The sequence below is a fragment of the Chlorocebus sabaeus genome, chromosome 13 (assembly GCF_047675955.1).
Source record: "Chlorocebus sabaeus isolate Y175 chromosome 13, mChlSab1.0.hap1, whole genome shotgun sequence".
NCBI lineage: Eukaryota > Metazoa > Chordata > Mammalia > Primates > Cercopithecidae > Chlorocebus > Chlorocebus sabaeus.
In genome coordinates this window covers 55,620,660-55,641,239 of record NC_132916.1, presented here as the reverse complement: position 1 = coordinate 55,641,239, position 20,580 = coordinate 55,620,660, and the positions used below count along the sequence as shown (strand labels likewise).

General features: G+C 36.5%; 1 protein-coding gene across 3 annotated transcripts in view; it reads right to left on the bottom strand.

Moving 5' to 3' along the window:
- Positions 1-20,580, bottom strand: part of AKAP7 (A-kinase anchoring protein 7) — a 144,679-nt gene that overhangs the window by 37,824 nt on the left and 86,275 nt on the right. The gene's annotated exons all lie outside the window — the stretch shown is intronic.

Here is a 20,580-nt window from a genome sequence, read left to right as displayed (position 1 = left end):
AGGCGGGGGGAAAATATATATATATATATATATGTGTGTGTGTGTACATATATATATATGAAATGTGTCGTTAACTAACAGTATTTATCAAGATATTAACAAACAGTATGTAACAGTATTTATCACGAATGAAGGAAAGCTAGATAATGTTAGAGACTTTTTTCATAAGCATTAAGTGAATTAATCATAATGAAAGATAGAAAACAATGGAGAAATTCAAGACAAGAATTTTAAAACCTAACATTTATTGGACACAACACCAGGCACTTGAGTTTACTCATTCATTTAATCTCTAAGACAGCTCTCTGAGGATGGTGGTATTTACTATCCCCATTTTACAGGTGAAAAAAGTAAGCTCAGCAAAGTAACTTGTGTGAAATCTTTCGGAGAGTATGTGACAATAAGGGGATCTGAAATCAATCTGTCTGGCTCTACAAACCCTAAGCCTCTGATCCAGAGTTCTATATTATTCAACACAATTTGTGTGTAGACTCAGCTATATACAATATGAAACAGCATACCACAATTTCAAATATTATGCAGAAAAAATGTTACTTAACCAAGCTCTATGGCAGTATGTTCAAAATCTTGCCTTGGTTCCTCCTGTTTTGCCATCACATCCCTTTATTAATGCTGCTAGAGTAATATAATCATTTTAAAACAAAGGACCTAAAGACAGACCCTTTTCGGGGCTGGAGCCTAGCACTGTTACCTGCCACGTCTTGGAAAAACGACTCAATTGAGAGCACAGAAATAGCAGAATGGCCCCTGAACACGTTCATCTTCCAGGAAAAATAGCAACTTGGACCATTCACAGACATAATCACTGGCAATATTGATGACCATTTATTAGGGAATTAACACTCTTCTCAGCAGTATATGGAGGTCTACTATAAGATTTAAAAAAGAAGGTTAACCTCGATGAGGAAAAATATCTGATATGATACTATGTTCACAAACTTAAAACCATAACCTTTCCATGCTTTCTTTTCTCCCAGGCCTGGCTACGGACAAATCATGGTTAGGACAGTTGCTTATATCTGCTATCATATTTTGGGTTTTTTATTATAATTGTTTAAAATGGCAGGAATGAAACTATAAAAAGTATGGGGTGGGTGGCAGCTGCCTCTTGTCCATGTACTTAGAACTGTCCACTCTGATTATTGTCTCTAATGGAAAAAGATAATTCTTAACTATGACCAAAAGCTCTATTCTCTGTTGGTTAGCATCTTTTTCTACCTATAACTGAACATATATATATATTTGGAGTCAAAATAAAAAGCAAATCTTGCTGTAAGATTTTGACTCTACAAACTGTACAAATTACCAATTCTTACCAAAACTGTACAAATTGCCAATTCTTCTGAGGCTTCCAACTCATTAATTAAAGGAAATTTGAGTCTGACAACTTGTAGAGACACATGAGAAAGAAAATAATAGTAAATATCTTTTATTCAAAAGAGAGAATAGAGAAGAGGACATTAAATGGTGAAGTGTAAAGAAAGAGAAAAACCACTTTATCCTTCCAAATTTTGGAACCAAGCCTTAGGAGACAAGATATACCTTTAAGTACAAAAGAGACAATTCAGGAAGATTTCATTACACAGCAGGTAGCCCACTCATGGAAACTGTTATGCCAAGAAATGTCACAGTTTCAGTGAAAATGTAGGTAAGCCCAAGAAGTGCTTGACAATTCATGGAAACATAACTCATGGAAATTGGGATGTTTTGGAATATACTCCAATTTTTATGTTGCCATTGGGTACCAAAAAGACAAACAATTATTCTGGGCCTGAAGAAAATTGGATGGTCATACCCAATACTACATTTTGTTTCTCTGTGTTCTTGTAGTGAAACCCCGTCTCTACTAAAAATACAAAAAAAAAAGTATCTGGGCCTGGTGGTGGGCACCTGTAATCCCAGCTACTTGGGAGGCTGAGGCAGGAGAATCACATGAACCTGGGAGGTGGAGGTTGCAGTGACTAGAGATTGCACTACTGCACTCCAGCCCGGGTGACAGTGTAAGACTTCATCTCAAAAAAAAAAAAAAAAATTCAGCTCTCAATAATCAATCCACGATAGGCATACATCTATCACCCAGACCCAAAAGATGCTCTCCTTTATTGCTGAGCCACTGCTGCACCTTTGTAGTCATTTTGTAACCAAAGAGAAAGATTCTGAAACAACACAATTAAACCATAACTGAAAAACTTTATCTATAAATCTCACTGGTTAAGTCCTGTTCTTAATTACCTGCAAAAAGAATCAGCCTTAACTGTGAAATCTGGAAGCCAAGAATCTTTTTTGTTAAACCATTATTCCTACTTTAGTCATATTTTCAACAGACTTTTTACTTCTCTTTACGGTGCTTTTGTTTTTCTCTAAAACTAAAAGTTAGAGGTATTTGTATTTGAAACTGCCATATGCTATACAATTTTAACATGTATAGCAATTGGAAAGAGAATTTTTTTTCTATAAAACAGAAGACAGAAAAGCATAAGGTGCCATATACAGCATATGTACATTTAGGAAAGGGGAAGAAACAAGTAGATACCAAGAGCTACCAAAGAATTCCTTTTTCTTCACCAATCCACGAGTCATTCTAAAATCTCTGCTGATGCATTTCTGCTTAGTGCCAATTTTCAAATGCCTACTCCATGGTTACTATTCAGTCAGTTATTTTCTTTGTGTGTGGCCCAACATTTAACGGCATGTATTGTCAAAGCCTTTTCCCCGAGAAATACGGAGGAAAATTTATCTCCCTGTTTAGAGGACATAACAGCAGTAGAGCACTGGATGTAAGAGGCTGAAAGAAGGGCTGACAAGTCCCAGCAGGTATCTGGACACCTTACATTTACAGCATACTCTGCTACCAGTTTAATTCCAGCCACTGTTTATTGAACACATACTACGAGCTAATATGATCATCACATAGCTTGTGGTAAAGTTAACTCTTATGTCAAGGGGTGCTGCCAGAATAGGTGAGAGAGCCAGGGCCCAAGGAGGGTACGAGCCCCCCATCTGAAGTCATGGCCCTAGTGCAGCTGGAAGGAGCCCAGCATTCCCATTGTGTCAAATCACATTGGACAGTGTATTAACTCAAAACAGTAACAGGAGAACAAAGGTCAGTAACAGTCATTTATTCTAGACAGATACTGTTTAGCCCTGCTTTTTACAGTCTGACCTTTTTCAAGCATTAATGAAATCACAAAAACTAACATGAGTTACTTTCTCAAAAACAAGTTAAATGTTTGGATGTTAAAACCTTATTTGGAAAAAAAAAAAAAAGAAAAGAATAATCTACTGACCAGTATTTGTATTATCAGACATGGCTGCTTTCTTAGTCAAGTGCTTTTAATCTTTTAATGCCCTAGACCTTTCAGAGGAGAAACCAACATCCTTCACAAGAAGAAAAGAAACATATTTCAGAAACACTAACAGGGCCCAATGAGAAGATTTTACTTGTAGTTTAACAATATAAACAACAGAAAATTTGGTTCTACAATTTCTAAGTCACTGGAGGTTTTTCACAGGTCCTAATTATTCTTCATGTGGAATACTCTCAATCTATATTTAGTTCCGAAAGTGGCCCACTGTTTGACCTTGGGCAAGACAGCAGTCAGTCACATTTCCTGGTATGTCAAGCTTCAAATAAAAGGTACTTTAATAACTCAATATATTATTATTAAAGCTTTTTTTCCTCTAATAACACTTAAAGGGATAAGGAAGAATGAAAGTGAATCCTCAAAATAAAAGAAAATTTATTTATACCAGATAAAATGCTGTTAAATCAAGGCTGCTCTTGGCAGGTCTCAAAATCTGTCATGGTCCACCACGGCCCCGGTTGACATGCCTCCAATAGGCCCTGTCAGTATTCATTCTGATTAGTCTGTTTATGGATCCTTTTAACAACATGTGGTAACTGTCAGAACTGTCGTTTAAATATCCCACTGAATCTATTTTCTGTTCATACATTTCTTAATCCACAACTGAAATGTGTATCTGTTAGGATGCACTCAGCTGCAAATATCAAAAATTCTTGATTCGTCTGGCTTAAAAATAAATGTCATTATCTCCTATAATCCTATAAGCTATGGTAGTGTCACTCTAGAAGTGGTTAATTCAGTGGCTTGACAAGATCATCACGGCTCATCCTCCTAGTGTCCCACGCTCAGCATATGTACTTACAGTCACCCAGTGTCCAACATGGCTAAGATGGTAGCAAAGTACACCTAATACTTGACAGCTAAAAAATGGTAGTCCCTTCCCTCTAAATCTCTTTTTATCAACTCATTGGGTCCTATTGGCATTTCTGAAATACGTTTCTTTTCTTCTCGTGAAAGATGTTGGTTTCTCCTCTGAAAGGTCTAGAGAATTAACAGATTAAAGGCACTTAACTTAGAAAGCAGCCATGTCCCATAATACAAATACTAGTCAGTAGATTAAGAATAAGAAAACTGCTGAGGTCCCCAGCAGACTTCTCACATATATTGAAATTGGGTCACACACCACTTCCTTCACTAATCACTAGGAAGAAGAATGGAGCTAATCACCCCCGGAGCAAAAGTCAGGCCCACGTGGCCTGAGGCCCACTGTATCCCAGCCAAAAGGAAGAAAATGTGCTCAGAATAGGCAAACTACTAGTGTCTGCTAGTGCTCTGTGTTTACCTTTTAATAAAAATGTGTATCTGCTTTTTGGTCAATTAATATTAAGAAAGTGATTAAAAGGGTCTATAAGTAATTTTATACAGCAAAAAAGGGGGGGGGGAAGCCTAAAAAGTAAATCACTGAAAAAGAGTGTCATGCTAATAAAAAAAAAAATCTATCACATACATATTAATGTATGCCACACTAATAAACAAAATTGCAATTGCTAAAATACATGGCTGGAGAACAAGCAGCAAAACCATGAAACTGCCTTTCTCTAAATCTTATTATACTAACACTGACTGCTTAGGTAAAAGCTTCCACTGATCATGATCCAAGTTGTTGGCAATGAACATATATTTGGCAGCTATGGTTCTCTGGTACCAAATATAAAACTGTGATGGTCAATTGCAGCTTCCTTTACTCATAGCCAGAATCAAGACAAAATACTCACCTGAATCATTACTCCAGTCAACAGAAGATCAAATAGAACCACAATTCATGAATTGACAAACTTGTTTTCTCAGTTGCTCACACTTAGTCCCTTAGGCATTTTATATAAAACATATTACAGTCAGATACAATATCAAAGGATCTCTGTGGGTTAATGAAAAAAGACAGAATTTACACTTCATAAAGGGAAATAAAATATACTCTGTGTTTCTCTAGTCCTCATTATCTTCATTTCTACCAGAACCAGTTTCTCTGTAGAAGATGCAATCTTGAATCATACAGAGACATTTTAGGCTACTGATGTTCCACAGACCAACAAGAAACAATTAACAAATTTGTCATATGTATGGAAATAATTTCCAAAACCTTTTATCTCTATCATAGCCTCTTGTTTAAGGTCTCCATCCTTTCTGTACAATACATATCTCAGGTAACTAGCTACAAAGCAAATCTGAAGTTCTAGGTTTCCCAAGTAACCTTCAACTATTTCCTTCATACCCATAGCTTGAACTACTAACCTAATGCCACTGAATCCTATAACTGTCATGTATATATGTAAAATCTATGTCCTGGACCTCTCTCCTCAACAAGCCCCTTGACTGGGCCACAACTGCTTTCATATGCCCAAAATTGAACTCATTATCTTGTCACCAAAGAAGGCTCTTTTATCCTGTACCACCAACTGGTATAGGGCACTATTGTCTACCTAGCTGTCTAAACCCCAAATCTGGGAGCCAACCTAGGGTTCTCTTCTGTTTTTCAAAATCTATCCAAAACCTTAAAATATTGATTCTCCTGCCTACCTAGATCTGCGATACACACCCCCTCCTTCTCCTTCTCCATCCACTGCAAATGCCAAGTGCAGGCAATTATCATTACCTGACTAGACTACCACTCCTGCCTACTTACTGGTCTTACTGATCCGTTTCCTGCTCCCTCTCAACCATCATGCTTATACCTTACCAGTAGAGTGTCTTTTCTTAAGCACAAATCTAATCATGTCATGTTCAGCTCCAAAAATGTTGATGGCTCCCATTCCCTACAAAATAAGATCTGAACTACTTAAAGACAAGTAATTCATGTGCAGAGTGAATTACTTACACGTCCCTGCACAGACTCCACTGGGTCGCTTATGCTGCTTTCACAGCCTGGACAATCTCTTTCATTTGCCCCCCTCCACACTGAACATTCTCATTTCCAGTTCAAAACTTTCCTCTTCTGTGCAGCCTGCCCTGACAATCCCTGGCAGCATTAAAAGCACCCTCACTTGGTTCCCATTAACTTCATTACAGTCATCATCACTTTAAATTGTAATTGTTTGTTTGCAAGCCTTCCCACTAGAAAGTAAACTCCGAGAGCATGGCTGTGTTTGCCTACCATCTTTGATCTTCTGTACACATCATAATGCTTGGCACTTGGTACCCTCAATAGATATCTGTTCAATAAACTGCACAAATAAATTATAATAACCAAAATTGAACTGAAAAAGTTTTAAAGTAAAGGAGAAGCTTTTATGTGCACAGTGGTCAGCAATGCTTCAAATGCCAGCAGGGAGCTGTGAATGAATTGGCAACTCAGGCAGTATCAATGAATCCTAAATTCACTCTGCCAGTGTGACAACCAAGACCTATTCACTCACTAATCATACTTCACTACCCCCATTCATATTTTAAGAGTAACTATATAACAATAAAGGATGCAACTGAATTGGATTTTAAAACAGGGCTGGAGATTGATAACTGTGTTACCTCTCTTCCAATTAATCAGATATCCAATAATAATCAGGGTCTAGCTGTGACAAAAACTAAAATATAATTTAATGCAAAATAGAGGTTTCATGAATTCTAATGATAGAAGAAACTTCATGAGGCAATTCAGACCTCCAGATTAGATAACCTCACAAATGATACAATCTCTTCCATCTTAAAAGATAGTCAGTAAAGATATTTTACAAATCCCTTAACAACTTGTTCTAGTGTCTTAACAGTCCTTTAGAGTTCAAGGTTTTTCCTAATGCCTAGAATAGTGTACTCTTAGTAAGATTAAGGCAAAATGGACATTTTATTTTTCTTAGACTAACCCTACCATAAGTCACTCTTGAGCCTTGTTTGTCCTGGGCTTAAGACTTCTATATACAATTTGTAGCAATTCTACAACAATAATAATAGGCATCAGTTAATGAACATTGAGTATGTCCAGGCATGACGCTAAGAGATTTGCATGCATGATCTCATTCAGTCCTCATGAACTAACAACTATTATTATCCCCATTTTATAGAAGTGGTAACTGGGTTTCGAGTCATTAAAAATGTGCAAAAAGTTGCGCAACTAAAAACTGCGAAGTGGCAGTGACCATTAGAACAAGGTCTGTCTGATTGTAGGAACTTCTGGTCGCTACGTTTTCCTCTGTAGTTTGAACTCTTTCTCTGTCTCTTTCTACTATTCTACATCCTCTCCAATGGCTCCATGTGTCACTGAAACGGAGAAGAATTTAATAAGTTTTATAAGTTTGTCTATTGTGATTTCACCACATTAGCAAGTTTTTAAAAATAACACTATATTATATAGATTTGCCAACTTTGTTTTTCTGGTCAAAAAAATTAAACCAAGTTTTTATCTTCACCTATGTATTTATATATATAACTTATGTATACAATATAAAATACAATATAAATAAAATATATTATATTTTATATTGTATAAAATTTGTATACAATATTTTATATTGTATAAAATACAATATATTTTATTTATATTGTATTTTATATTGTATACATAAGTTATATATATACACACACACATATATAAGCATCTTTACTTTTGAAATGCACCAGTGTTGATCACATGCCAATTTAAGGAAAGCATTAGGAATAATGCAAATCTTTAATAACTAGAAAACTGATGTTTTGATGTTAGGAAAGAATACCATCGCAATAAGTATTCTATATGACTAGCACTGCTATCGATATGAATAAGAAACATTTTCTTTTTTCTTTTTTTGAGACAGTCTCGCTTTGTCCCTCAAATTGGAGTGCAGTGGGGTAATCTCAGCTCATGCAACCTCTGCCTCCCAGGTTCAAGCGATTCTCCTGCCTCAGCCTCCCAAGTAGCTGGGATTGCCTGGCTAATTTTTTTCATATTTTTAGTAGATACAGGGTTTCGCCATGTTGACCAGGCTGGTTCTTAACTCCTGACCTCGACCTCCCAAGGTGCTGGGATTACAGGTGTGAGCCACCGCCCAGTCACTAGTGATTTCATAACACTGTATGTCAAGCACTGTGGTAAGCACTTTTAAAACATTAATAAACACTGATTAGTGTGGTGAAAAATGTGTTCAGAGGCAATGAGGCAATGTCATGTACTAGGTAGCCATAACTTTTGGCAACTAATAATTCATTATTATGTTAATGGCTTTGTTGGACCAGACTCTGCACTAAGAATTTCATTCAAATGGTTTTATTTTTCCTGTTTATCTGGAAATCAGTATTTACCTTCATATTTTTTAGAATAAATTTCCAACTGAAGGCTCCACAAATAACTCATGAAATACCTTACTACTGCATCATTTTGGTAGTGATGCTTAATTTTCCAGATAGTTAAATTTACCACTTAGCACTGCCCCTTTAATATGCAGGGTTCCTAAGATGTCTAATATAAATCATAAGGTTTGAAACCAACAGATGGTTGGATTTTCAAAATAGCCTGAGCCACAGCTGCCACTTTGTGTTAGTATCCAGATTAATAGCTGATATACCAGTTAAAATACAGTGAGCCATCACTAAGATTAATTTTTCAGTTATTTATCCCAAAGCTTCATCTAACTTTGGCAGACGTAAAGAAGTAAGCTGAGAGTTCCAATTATTAGTTGCTTTTCATTTTTATTAGGGGCATATAACAACAAATTTTAAACATTTTCTTTTTAGAAGGCATGTTTCATCAAAGAAACATATAAAGGGGACACAGGATACAAAAAGAAACAAGATTGGAATTAAAATAGCATGTCAAAGGTTCCACTTTTTCAAGAACATTATACTTTTTTAGGTAGGGTGACCTAAGTCCCAGTTAAGCCAGGATAGTCTTGGTTTTCCTCTTTTATCCCAGCCTAGTAAGTAACAGATCCCCTTTTATACTTACAAGTATACCATTTAGATGATAAATCATATGGTCACCCAATCTGTATGTCATAAAATAAGGAAATACCTTGTAGTCAGCTCTTATTAAATAAATTACTCCATAATTTTAACAGAGAAAATTTCTAACTGCTAAGTTTTCAAGTGAAAAAAAAGTGTACAGTTCTCTCAGATAATAAACAGTTTTTTCACTGTTCCCTCTTCTAAAATGCTTGAAATAAATTCATCTTAATTGGTCTAAGTAGAGATAAAATTTTCTTAATCATATCCCTGTTAGCCTGTGCAAAGAAAGAAAAAAAAAAAGGCAAATGTTTTGGTCCTACCTATCATGCAAGAGACATTTCTGTATTACATCATATCTATTTCACATGATAATGATTTTTAAATGAGTCATTTCACATAGATATGATCCTGTCTGTCTGGGGTGGTTTTATACTTGTTACATTTTTGCCACATAATGCTCAAATGGAAATTAAAGGAGGAGAAAAAATTAGAGAGTTATCAAACCAATTCATATTTGACATGGAGACAGCCTAATAGCCATCAAAATTAATTTATTCAAAGAAAGTGTTGAAAATATTGATCAAAATTAAGTTAACTATCTACAGATTACATTTTTTCATGGTTTCCTTGGACCCATGAGCTAAAGCAGAGGTTTCTTTTAATGTTTTTGACCTCAGGACTCCTTTATACTCTTCAGAATGACTGGCAACACCCCTACCCACCCACCTAGAGCTTTAGTTTGTGTGGGTTATATTCATAAATATTTACTAAATTAAGATAATCGTGGATATGCTTTGACACGATACCAAAACATGGTAAGTTATAGTTTCTTCAAGTTTAGTTGGAATGTAGAATCTTAAAACATACCAAAGAACTTTTTATACTCTACATTCAGATCTATTGATCTATCTTGAATTTTTAATGGATCTTTCCCCATGCATGACTTTGTAGTAACATGTATACCATAAAAATCCTAGAAGAAAACCTAGGAAATACCCTTCTCGACATTGGCCTTGGCAAAGAATTTTTGGCTAAGTCCCCAAATGCGATTGCAACAAAAACAAAAATTGACCAGTGGGGACCTAATTAAATGGCTTCTGCACAACAAAAACTATCAACAGAGTAAACAGACAACCTACAGAATAGGAGAAAATATTTGCAAACTATGCATCAAACAAAGGTCTAATTTCCAGAAATTGTAAGGAATTTAAATCAACATGTAAAAGAAAAAAAACCATTAAAAAATGGGCAAAGGACATGAACAGATACTTCTCAAAAGAAGACATACAAGTGACCAACAAATACATGAAAAAAATGCTCCACGTTAGTGATCATCAGAGAAATGCAAATCAAAACTGCAATGAGATATCATCTTGTACTAGTCAGAATATCTATTAATAAAAAGTCAAAAAAACAACAGATGCTGCTAAGGCTGCAGAGAAAAGGGAACACTTACATACTTTTGGTGAGAATGTGAATTAGTTTTGCCACTGTGGAAAGCAGTTTGGAGATTTCTCAAAGAATTTAAAACAGAGCTACCATTCAACCCAGAAATTCCATTACTGGGTATATATCCAAAGGAAAATAAATTGTTCTACCTACAAGACACATGCACTCATATGTTCATCACTGTGCTTGCTATTCACAATAGCAAAGACATGGAATCAACCTAGGTACACATCAATGGTGAACTGGACTAAGAAAATGGGATACATATACATCATGGAATACTACACAGACATAAAAAAGAACAAAACCATGTCCTTTGCAGCAACATTAAAAACACATTAATTAATATCACCCCCATCTCGTTAGAAAAGTCTTTAAGCATGGCTTGGCAAAGGACGTAAGGAAACTTTGGGGAGTAATGGAAAGTTCAGCATCTTGAAGGCAATAATGGTTTCACAGGCATATGGATATATGTAAAAACTCATCTAGTTGTATACTTTTAAGTATGTGCAGGTTTTGCATATAAGTTATACCTCATAGAGAATGTGATAGATAAAAACAAACTGGGAGGCCAGGCATGGTGGCTCACGCCTGTAATCTCAGCACTTTGGGAGGCCAAGGCGGGTGGATGACTTGAGGTCAAACAGCCTGGCCAAGGTGGTGAAACCCTGTCTCTACTAAAAATACAAAAATTAGCCAGGTACTGTGGTAGGCGCCTATAATCCCAGCTACTTGGGACGCTGAGGCAGGAGAATCACTTGAACCCAGGAGGTGGAGGTTGCAGTGAGCCAAGATTGCACCACTGCACTCCAGCCTGGGCAACATGAGACTCCATCTCAAAAAAACAAAAAACTGGGAAAATGAAGTTCATTAACTTACTGTGTCCTCTGTCAAGCAACTGATAATATATGTGAGTTTTCCAAAATTTCTATTTTTGCTTGAAAGCTTGAATTTTATGATTAGCAGTAAATAATGTTAGTTGTTGTACTCGCTGTGACAAGTTTACTTGTTTATTTGCAAGAAAATGCCTGTCAACACCCAAGTATGAAAACAATAGTTTGTCCTTCAATCATTCTTCAAGAAAAAATGGTGTTCCATGGAAGAAAGTGGCTACTTTAGCTCACAGCTTAAACAACCATACAAACACGTTTCTTTGGGTCTGCCTACTTCACTATGCAACAAAAGTGCCTCATGCATACCTCCCATTTTTGTTACATAGAATATTAAAAATTTATATACTCAGAACTTGAGATTAAACACAATTAATAATTTTTACTACTCAGCAAGAACATTCGTACATGAAACTGCCTTTAAAAAATTTTTTTTAGTTGCAACTGTCTAGATTTATACTGGTCATACACAGTTTTACTCACCATTGCTTTTGCATGTAAATGTCAACCCAGTGGAAAAGACAAATAATATCTTATTATTTTTATAAAAATAGTTTTGTCCTCGCTGACCCCCTAAAAGTATCTAAAGGACCACCAGGGATCCATGGACCAAATTCTAAGAACGGGTGAATCTAAAGTGTATTTTAAAAGAATTTAAAACCCAGGCCGGGCACGGTGGCTCACACCTGTAATCCCAGCACTTTGGGAGGCTGAGGCAAGAGGACCACTTGAGCCCAGGAGTTTAAGACCAGCCTGGACATAGGGAGACCACGTCTCTACAAAAAATAAAAATAAAAAATAAAGTAAAACCCAACAAAAGTATAGCCTTGTAAATGATTAAAATACTAAATCATGTATAAGATAAGCACAATGAGGCACATTTTCCTACTGCAAACAGCAAATTAAAAAAAAAGGAAGGCATTCATGCACATATCTACTGCCAATGCCCCTCTCCGCTAAGTGAGCATATGGCATTTAAGCAATACACACATTTTCAAATTCAACATTTTCAAATTTTATTATTTATCAAAGGTCCAGGTTTAAGGATTCTAGAAAGCTCAAAACCTTTTTTTTCTTAGCTATGCCTTTCACCCAATGAAAAAATTAATTTCCTTCTCCTCTTATGCCTTCCTGCAGCATCAAACAATGGTTACTATCTTCCATAAAGGAGATCCCCATGCCTACATACTAAAACTGGGCAACATCCATCCAGATGTGGGCAACTCATCTCTGCCCTGGCCCCTAAGGGTAAAGGAGCACTGAAGATAAAGACGTCAGAGTCAGAGATGAGGGTCTCCTCAGTCAAAAGGGACTCCAACCTCAGAAGCAAGGCAAAAGGTCTTTTCTTTTTGGCTGAACTACTGCCCTCACATGACTACTAGAAATGCCTGGGTGAACCATGACAAGCCTTTTAAGACTAACAAGCCTTTTAAGACTGATCTAGGCTGTCTGAGTGTCTTAAGGGTAATTCTCAAAAAGCAAGGACATCTGAAGAATAAATTCATTGACTCTACTCACTCAGAATTATCCTTAGTGTTCAGCCCATAAAGTCTGAGCATGATATCCTGTTGTTCTGGCCTATTTAGAATTGGATACGTTCTGACTAAACTACAGCTATATGGCACTAACTTATCTAGAACTCTTTCCTGGTCTATTACCATGTCAACGGAGATCCTTGCTTCTTCCATTTAGTTTATGCTTGGCCCAACCCCATCCTCCTCCCGGCCTCTTATGCTACAGTCTCAAATTAATTAAAGGTCTTATCTTTAGGACTCAGTCCTATGTTGTTATGTAGAGTATTAAACATTATCTTTTTTTAGTGTATGTGTTGCTGAAGTGAGCACAACATCATTCTCTTTTTATCTCACATTTATCTACTCAGTATTACACATTCACTGCCTTAGTGCATGTAGCTATGTCCATCCGCTCTCCAACTCCTCATACCCGCAAACCTAGCAACCTCCCACTCTGCAGCTTCCTCAGCTAACTCAACCATAGGTTCAATCAAAATGTTATCTATCACTATTAATGCCTCCACCCTGCCTCCCAATCCATTGCTTCTCTTTCATTGTATCAGGTTGGTGCAAAAGTAATTGTGGTCTTTGCCATTAAAGCAATGAAGTCAATTGCTCCAGAAAGTCTCCTTTTTCTATTAACTATCGCTCTGCTCCTCAATCTCATCCCATTCAACTGAATTCTGCTACTCCCCTATCCCCCTACTCTCCTACTAAACGGTAAAATTATAAGCTTCCACTGTGTCCTATCAAATCCCATTATTGTTATAGACAAGTCCTATTCATCTATTCCTCCTCCATTTCTCAGACATAGTCTTTGCTGTCTGGTGATTCTGTATCACTCTTAAGGACTATGTCTTATACTTCTCTGTATCACATGATACCAAAGAGAGAAGCAGGCACATTGTACATGTTCAATAACATTCATTAATGTTGAATAATAATTATTAAGCAAAGAAACAGTGTTCCCAGAAAATAATTCTGTTTCTACCTCTGCTTGTAGAAGTTATAAATACACTGGACTGCAAACAAACAAACAAAAAATTCTAGACCCTTCCAAATTCCCCACTGCCTCCTGTAAGATATGTCTGACAGCTGAAAGTAAACTAGTCTTTGCAAGCACTAAATTGCTCATCAATCTTACAAAAGGTGTCATTTAGTCAATTACATTCCCAAGGGAAATATAAATGGAACATAGCTGCCTGAGAAAAATTAATTCACCCAACTCGAGTAAGTAGCTCACAGAGAACAGCTTTCATAATCCTAAAATATCTGAACCATATTTCATTCCTGGTTTTCACCAAAAAGAAGTAGGTTTTCACTTTTTTATTAATTATTTGAATTTTAACTGATTAGTGCAGTGTGGTTTGACAAGTAGGCATGATATCACCCAAAGCTTTCACCATGAAACAACTAAAACATACCGTTTCTTATATCTGAAAATATGAATGTTGCCACCATATCCTACCAAATTCTCCTAATACTCCACATAAAGGTATACAATGGTAGAAGATAAAGAGGAAAATGTTCACCATAAAAACGTAAAACAGGCAACAGCTGGCAGGAGGTACAAACTCAGATGCCCTCAGAAGTCAAGTAGGCAGTGTAAAGGTAAACAGATTTGTACAAGAACAACAGGGTAAACAGGATAATAAAAGATAGCTACGCTCAAGGTCACAATGCCTATTACTTCATCCAGGAAATTGTAGTGCCATGCAAGAATGTGAGACCAATGTGGTAATGTGGGCACCTCTTCTGATTGTTCAGAAGAAAGTGGAAATCCAGATTTAATATAAGATCACACTAGTATCAGCAAGTAATTCGAATTATAAAAAAAGAACAAAAACCCCTGTTCCAATCAAGTACATTTAGGGCTGCTAATCTGTGATTTCTGAGACACAAAGAAAAAGATTGATGGGGTGTAAAAGAAATCCTAGAAAATAATTTCTTATTTATTTATTTATTTATTTATTTATTTATTTATTTATTTATTTTTTGAGATTGAGTCTCGCTCTGTTGCCCAAGCTGGAGTGCAGTGGCGAGATCTCGGTTCACTGTAAGCTCCACCTCCCTGGTTCACGCCATTCTCCTGCCTCAGCCTCCCAAGTAGTTGGGCCTACAGGTGCCCGCCACCACACCCGGCTAATTTTTTGCATTTTTAGTAGAAACGGGGTTTCACCATGTTTGCCAGGATGGTCTCAGTCTCCTGACCTCGTGATCCGCCCGCCTCGGCCTCCCAAAGTGCTGAGATTACAGGCGTGAGCCACCACACCCGGCAAGAAAATAATTTCTAAAACTAAATCTCTACTTCATGTGCACTAAAAATGAATAAATTAATGGATAAAATTTAAAATGCATAAAATAGAACTGGATTTATGAGTTTCTCCTGTGTGTATGAGAACCTATATTAATGATCATATCAGGTAAATTAAAAGCCTAAATAGAAAAACAAAAACAAAAAAAACTAAAAGAAAACATGAATGAATACACATCAAATCTTTGGTTTGAAGATAATTTCATAATGGTCATGATATAAATCACAGAAGAAATTTTCACCTATAATTTGATAAAACTTAACACTTAATATAAAAAATTCCTTGTCCAAAATTAAAAGCAACATAATACTTGGAAAATATCTGAAGCCAATACAGCAAACAAAAGGCTGGTATCTTTACTCTCAACTCACATATTGGTAACAGAATTCAGAAGAAGGAATCCCAACTCCTTATGGATAAGGATGATTTGTGGTTACCAGTTCCTAACTCAGTTCAAAGTAACGTATCCTGTGGGACCAGGGCTGAGACAACCACAAAATCCACATGGGCTTCTAAGGGGAAAACATGCACAATAAGATGAGCTCCAAAAAAAACTTAAAAAGCACTAGAGGAAATTGAGGGTCACAGAAGACCAAATACAAGAATTCACTCCCAAGGAATCACAGAACTTTTTAAATATGAAAAGAACTTTAAAAAATGACTATATTGAAATTCTCAAAGACATGACAGAAGAAATAATATCCATGAAGCAAAGAATAGAACAGGAAAATATGAAAGTGAATCAACTGGAGGCTGGACACAGTGGTTCACGCCTGTAATCTCTGCACTTTGGGAGGCTGAAGTGGGTGGATCACCTGAGGTCAGGAGTTTGATACCTGCCTGGCCAACAAGGCAAAACCCTGTCTCTATTAAAAATATTAAAAAAAAATTAGCCAAGCATGGTGGTGTGCACCTGTAGTCCCAGCTACTCAGGAGGCTGAGGCAGGAGAATCAGCTAAACCCAGGAGGTGGAGGTTATGGTGAGTCAAAATTGAGCCACTTCATTCCAGCTTTGGGCGACAGAGCAAGACTCTGTCTCAAAAAAAAAAAAAAAAAAAAAAAAGTGAATCAACTGGAAACCTTACAAATGCAGCATATAATACTCACTGATTTTTTTTAAGATGTCTTAAATGGTATAACAGAGATGATTAAAGAGAAAATCAGTAACTTGTAATCTAGCACTCTCCAAGAATGTACCATTAACAAAGATAGGAAATATGCAAATCTAATGAGGGCTACATTATCTCCCCAGAAAAAGTCACACATGTACCTACGTACAAAGTTTTATGAACAATATCAGGAAGTTCTCAGGGTCCCTGAGGCCCAACTTCTATCCTAGAACTCTGAATAGTATCTTAAGATCAGAAATCTGTCCCACTGTATTAATGTATACTATAAAATGTTGGCTCAAGCCTCAAGAAATTGACATTAAATTTGAGCTAGGATCAAATCAAAGAGAAGCTAAACCAAGGTAAGCCAATTAAATCTGATTGAGAAATAAAACAAAGTATCCCAAATCTAATATTGTTATAAAATATAGGTAAGATTGACAAAATCAATAATTATTTACAAGCGAATGAATTCTTGTGTACATTAAACTTGGTTAATTATAACAATAAATTATCACTTTAGAGGCACATATGATTTTAAAGTTTATATTGTCATTGCCAAATGTGACCCACAAAAGCATTTGTAATAAGGAAAAATCATTTTTTAAAACAATGTGAAGTGATTGGCATGGGGATACAAGATTGGCAGGGTTTGAAAAAGGCAAAATTGTTTTGAATTAGAAAGTGTAACAGCAATAAAGAAGCTTGATGGAAAGATCTGGAGAAACTACCTCACATAAGGGGAAATTTAAAGACTATCAACTGAAAAAGAGCAATGAAAGCAAAATCTCAGTGGCTTGAACATAGTGATGGGGGTGGTAGGCTGAACAGAACTGTCCAGTGGCAATTTAGGTAATCTATGATGTAAGCTTCATAATGCCAGTCCTGCAATATTTTCAGCAATATCAACATATTCCTTTTTTTTTTTTTTTAAACGGGAGTGAGAGAGGTAATGAGGCACTGCATCTCTTATAAGGTTGGCCTTATAAGAGGCCTTATAAGGTTGGCAGAGAAGATAGGGGAAGCCAGCCAAAATCTGTCCTACACAAGAAGTATCTAAATTTTCCATTTACAATGAACCTAAACAGAAATGTTTGGTCCTCATCAAAACTTGGATGGAAGACAGCTCTCTTACAGAGATTCTGAAAACATGAAAATTCTCCTTAAAATAGACTTGAGATGTTTCAGAATATAAAATTCAAACGACATACTGAATATCTTCTGTTTAAAATAGCTGAAGTCTTTGAAAGGTAAAATGAGGACCTCTGAAGATCTCTAATGAAAATTTGGAAGTAAAATTGTGCCTCTTGAACATTTTTTAAATGCTTTAATAAACATCAGTATTAAGATTCTTTCAGGGTGTATACATCCATAGGTATTCTTCCAGCTGATGTGGAGATAAATTACCTTGGTTAAAGACCTTGCAATATTTAGCTACATATACAGACATACCTCAGAGGTGTTATGGGTTAGTTCCAGACTACCGCAATAAAGCAAACATTGCAATAATGCAAGTCACATGAATTTTTTGGTTTCCTAGTACATATAAAATTATGTTTCATTGTACTGCAGTCTATTAAATGTGCAATATTATACCTAAAAAATGTACACATTTTACTTTAAATATACTTTATTGCCAAAAATGCTAACGATCATGAGAGCATTAAGCAAGTCATCATCTTTTTGCTGGTGGAGGGTCTTGTCTGTTGATGTTGATGGCTGCTGACTAATCAGGGTAGTACTTGCTGGAGGTTGGAGTGGTTGTGGCAATTTCTTAAAATAAGACAATAATGAAGTTTGCTGCATCAATCGACTCTTCCTTTCATGAAATATTTCTCTGTAGCATGGAATGCTGTTTGATAACATTTTACCCATGGTAAAACTTCTTCAAAACTGGAGCTGATTCTCTCAAACCCTTCAAAGCCACTGTTTTATCAATTAAGTTAATGTAGTATTCTAAATCCTTTGTTGTCATTTCAACAATGTTCAAGGATCTTTACCAAGGTAGATTCCATCTCAAGAAACCACTTATTTTGTTCATTCATAAGAAGCAACTCATCATCCACTAAAGTTTTATCATGAGATTACAGCAATTCAATCCCATCTTCAGGCTTCGCTCCTAATTTTAGTTCTCTTGCTATTTCTGTTTTTGAGACAGAGTCTCACCCTGTCACCCAGGTTGGAGTGCAGTGGCGCGATCTCGGCTCACTGCAAGTTCTGCCTCCCAGGTTCACACCATTCTCCTGCTTCAGCCTCCGGAGTAGCTGGGACTACAGGTGCCTGCCACCACGTCTGGCTAATATTTTTTGCAGTTTTAGTAGAGACGGGGTTTCACCGTGTTAGCCAGGATGGTCTCGATCTCCTGACCTGTGATCCGCCTGCCTCGGCCTCCCAAAGTGCTGGAATTACAGGCGTGAGCCCCCGTGCCTGGCCATTCTCTTGCTATTTCTATCACATCTGCAGTTATTTCCTCCAACGAAGTCTTGAACCTCTTCTCAAAGTCATCCATGAGAGCTGGAATCAACTTCTTCCTAACTCCTGTTAATGTTGCTATTTTGACTTCCTCCTATGAATCATAGTGTTCTTAATGACATCTAGAATGGCGAATCTTTTCCAGAAGGTTTTCAATTTGCTTTCCTCATATCTATCAGAATAATCACTATTCATGGCAGCTACAGCCTTACAAAAATATTTCTTAAATAATAAGCCTTGAAAGTCTAAATTACTCCTTGATCCACAAGCTGTAGAATGGACATTGTGTTAGCAGGCATGAAAATAACACTAAACTCCTTGTACATTTCCATCAGAGTTCTTCGGAGACAAGGTGCACTGTCAATGAGCAGTAATCATTTGAAAAGAATCTTTTTTTTCCTAAGCAGTAGTTAAAATATTCAGTAACCCATGCTATTAACAGATGTGCTGTCATCCAGGCTCTGTTGTTCCATTTATAAAGTATAGACAGAGTGAATTTAGAATAATTCTTAAGGTCCCTAGGATTTTTGGAATGGACAATGAGCACTGGCTTCAACTTAAAAGTTACCAGCTGCATTAACCCCTCACAAGAAAGTCGGCCTGTTCTTTGAAAAACTTTGAAGTCAGACATTGACTTCTCTTCTGTAGCTATGAAAATCGTAGATGCCATCTTCTTCCAACAGAAGGCTATTTTATCTACATTGAAAATCTGTTGTTTTGAGCAGCCACCTTCATCAACGACCTTAGCTAGATCTTCTGGATAACTGGCTGCAGCTTCTGTATCAGCACTTGCTGCTTCACCATGCACTTTTATGTTATGGAGACAGCTTCTCTCCTTAAACCTCATGAACCAGTCTCTGCTGGTTTCCAACTTTTCTTCTGCACCCTGCTCACCTTTCTCACCTTTCACAGAATTGAAGAGAGGTGGGGCCTTACATTGGATCAGGCTTTGGCTTAAGGGAATGTTGTGGTTGGTTTGATCTTCTATCTAGACCACTAAAACTTTTTCCATTTATCAGCAATAAGGCTAATTCACTTTCTTTTGATTTGTGTGTTCACTGGAATAGCACTTTTAATTTCCTTGGCATTCACAATTTGGCTAACTGGTACAAGAAGCCTAACTTTTGGATTATTTCAGCCTTCGACATGCCTTCCTCACTAGGCTTAATCATTTCTAGTTTTTTTTTTCTTGCATGTCCTTCCAATGTATCATTTCTAGCTTTTGATTTAAGGTAAGAGATGTACGACTCTTCATAGGGGAATGGCTGTTTGGTGGAGCAGTCAGAACACACACATTTATCAATTTGGTTTGCTATCTTATATGAATATAATTCATATGGTGGCACCCCAAAACAATAATGATAATAACATTAAAGATCACTGATCACCATAACAGATATAATAATAATGAAGTCTAAAATATTGTGAGAATTACCAAAATGTAATTGACACAAAAAGAGCACATGCTGTTAGAAAAAATGGCCCAGAAAAACAAGCGATACGGGGTTGCTACAAACCTTCAATTTGTTAAAAATAAATAAATAAACTGTCTTTTTAAGGCAATATCTGTGAAGCACAATAAAGCAAAACACAATACA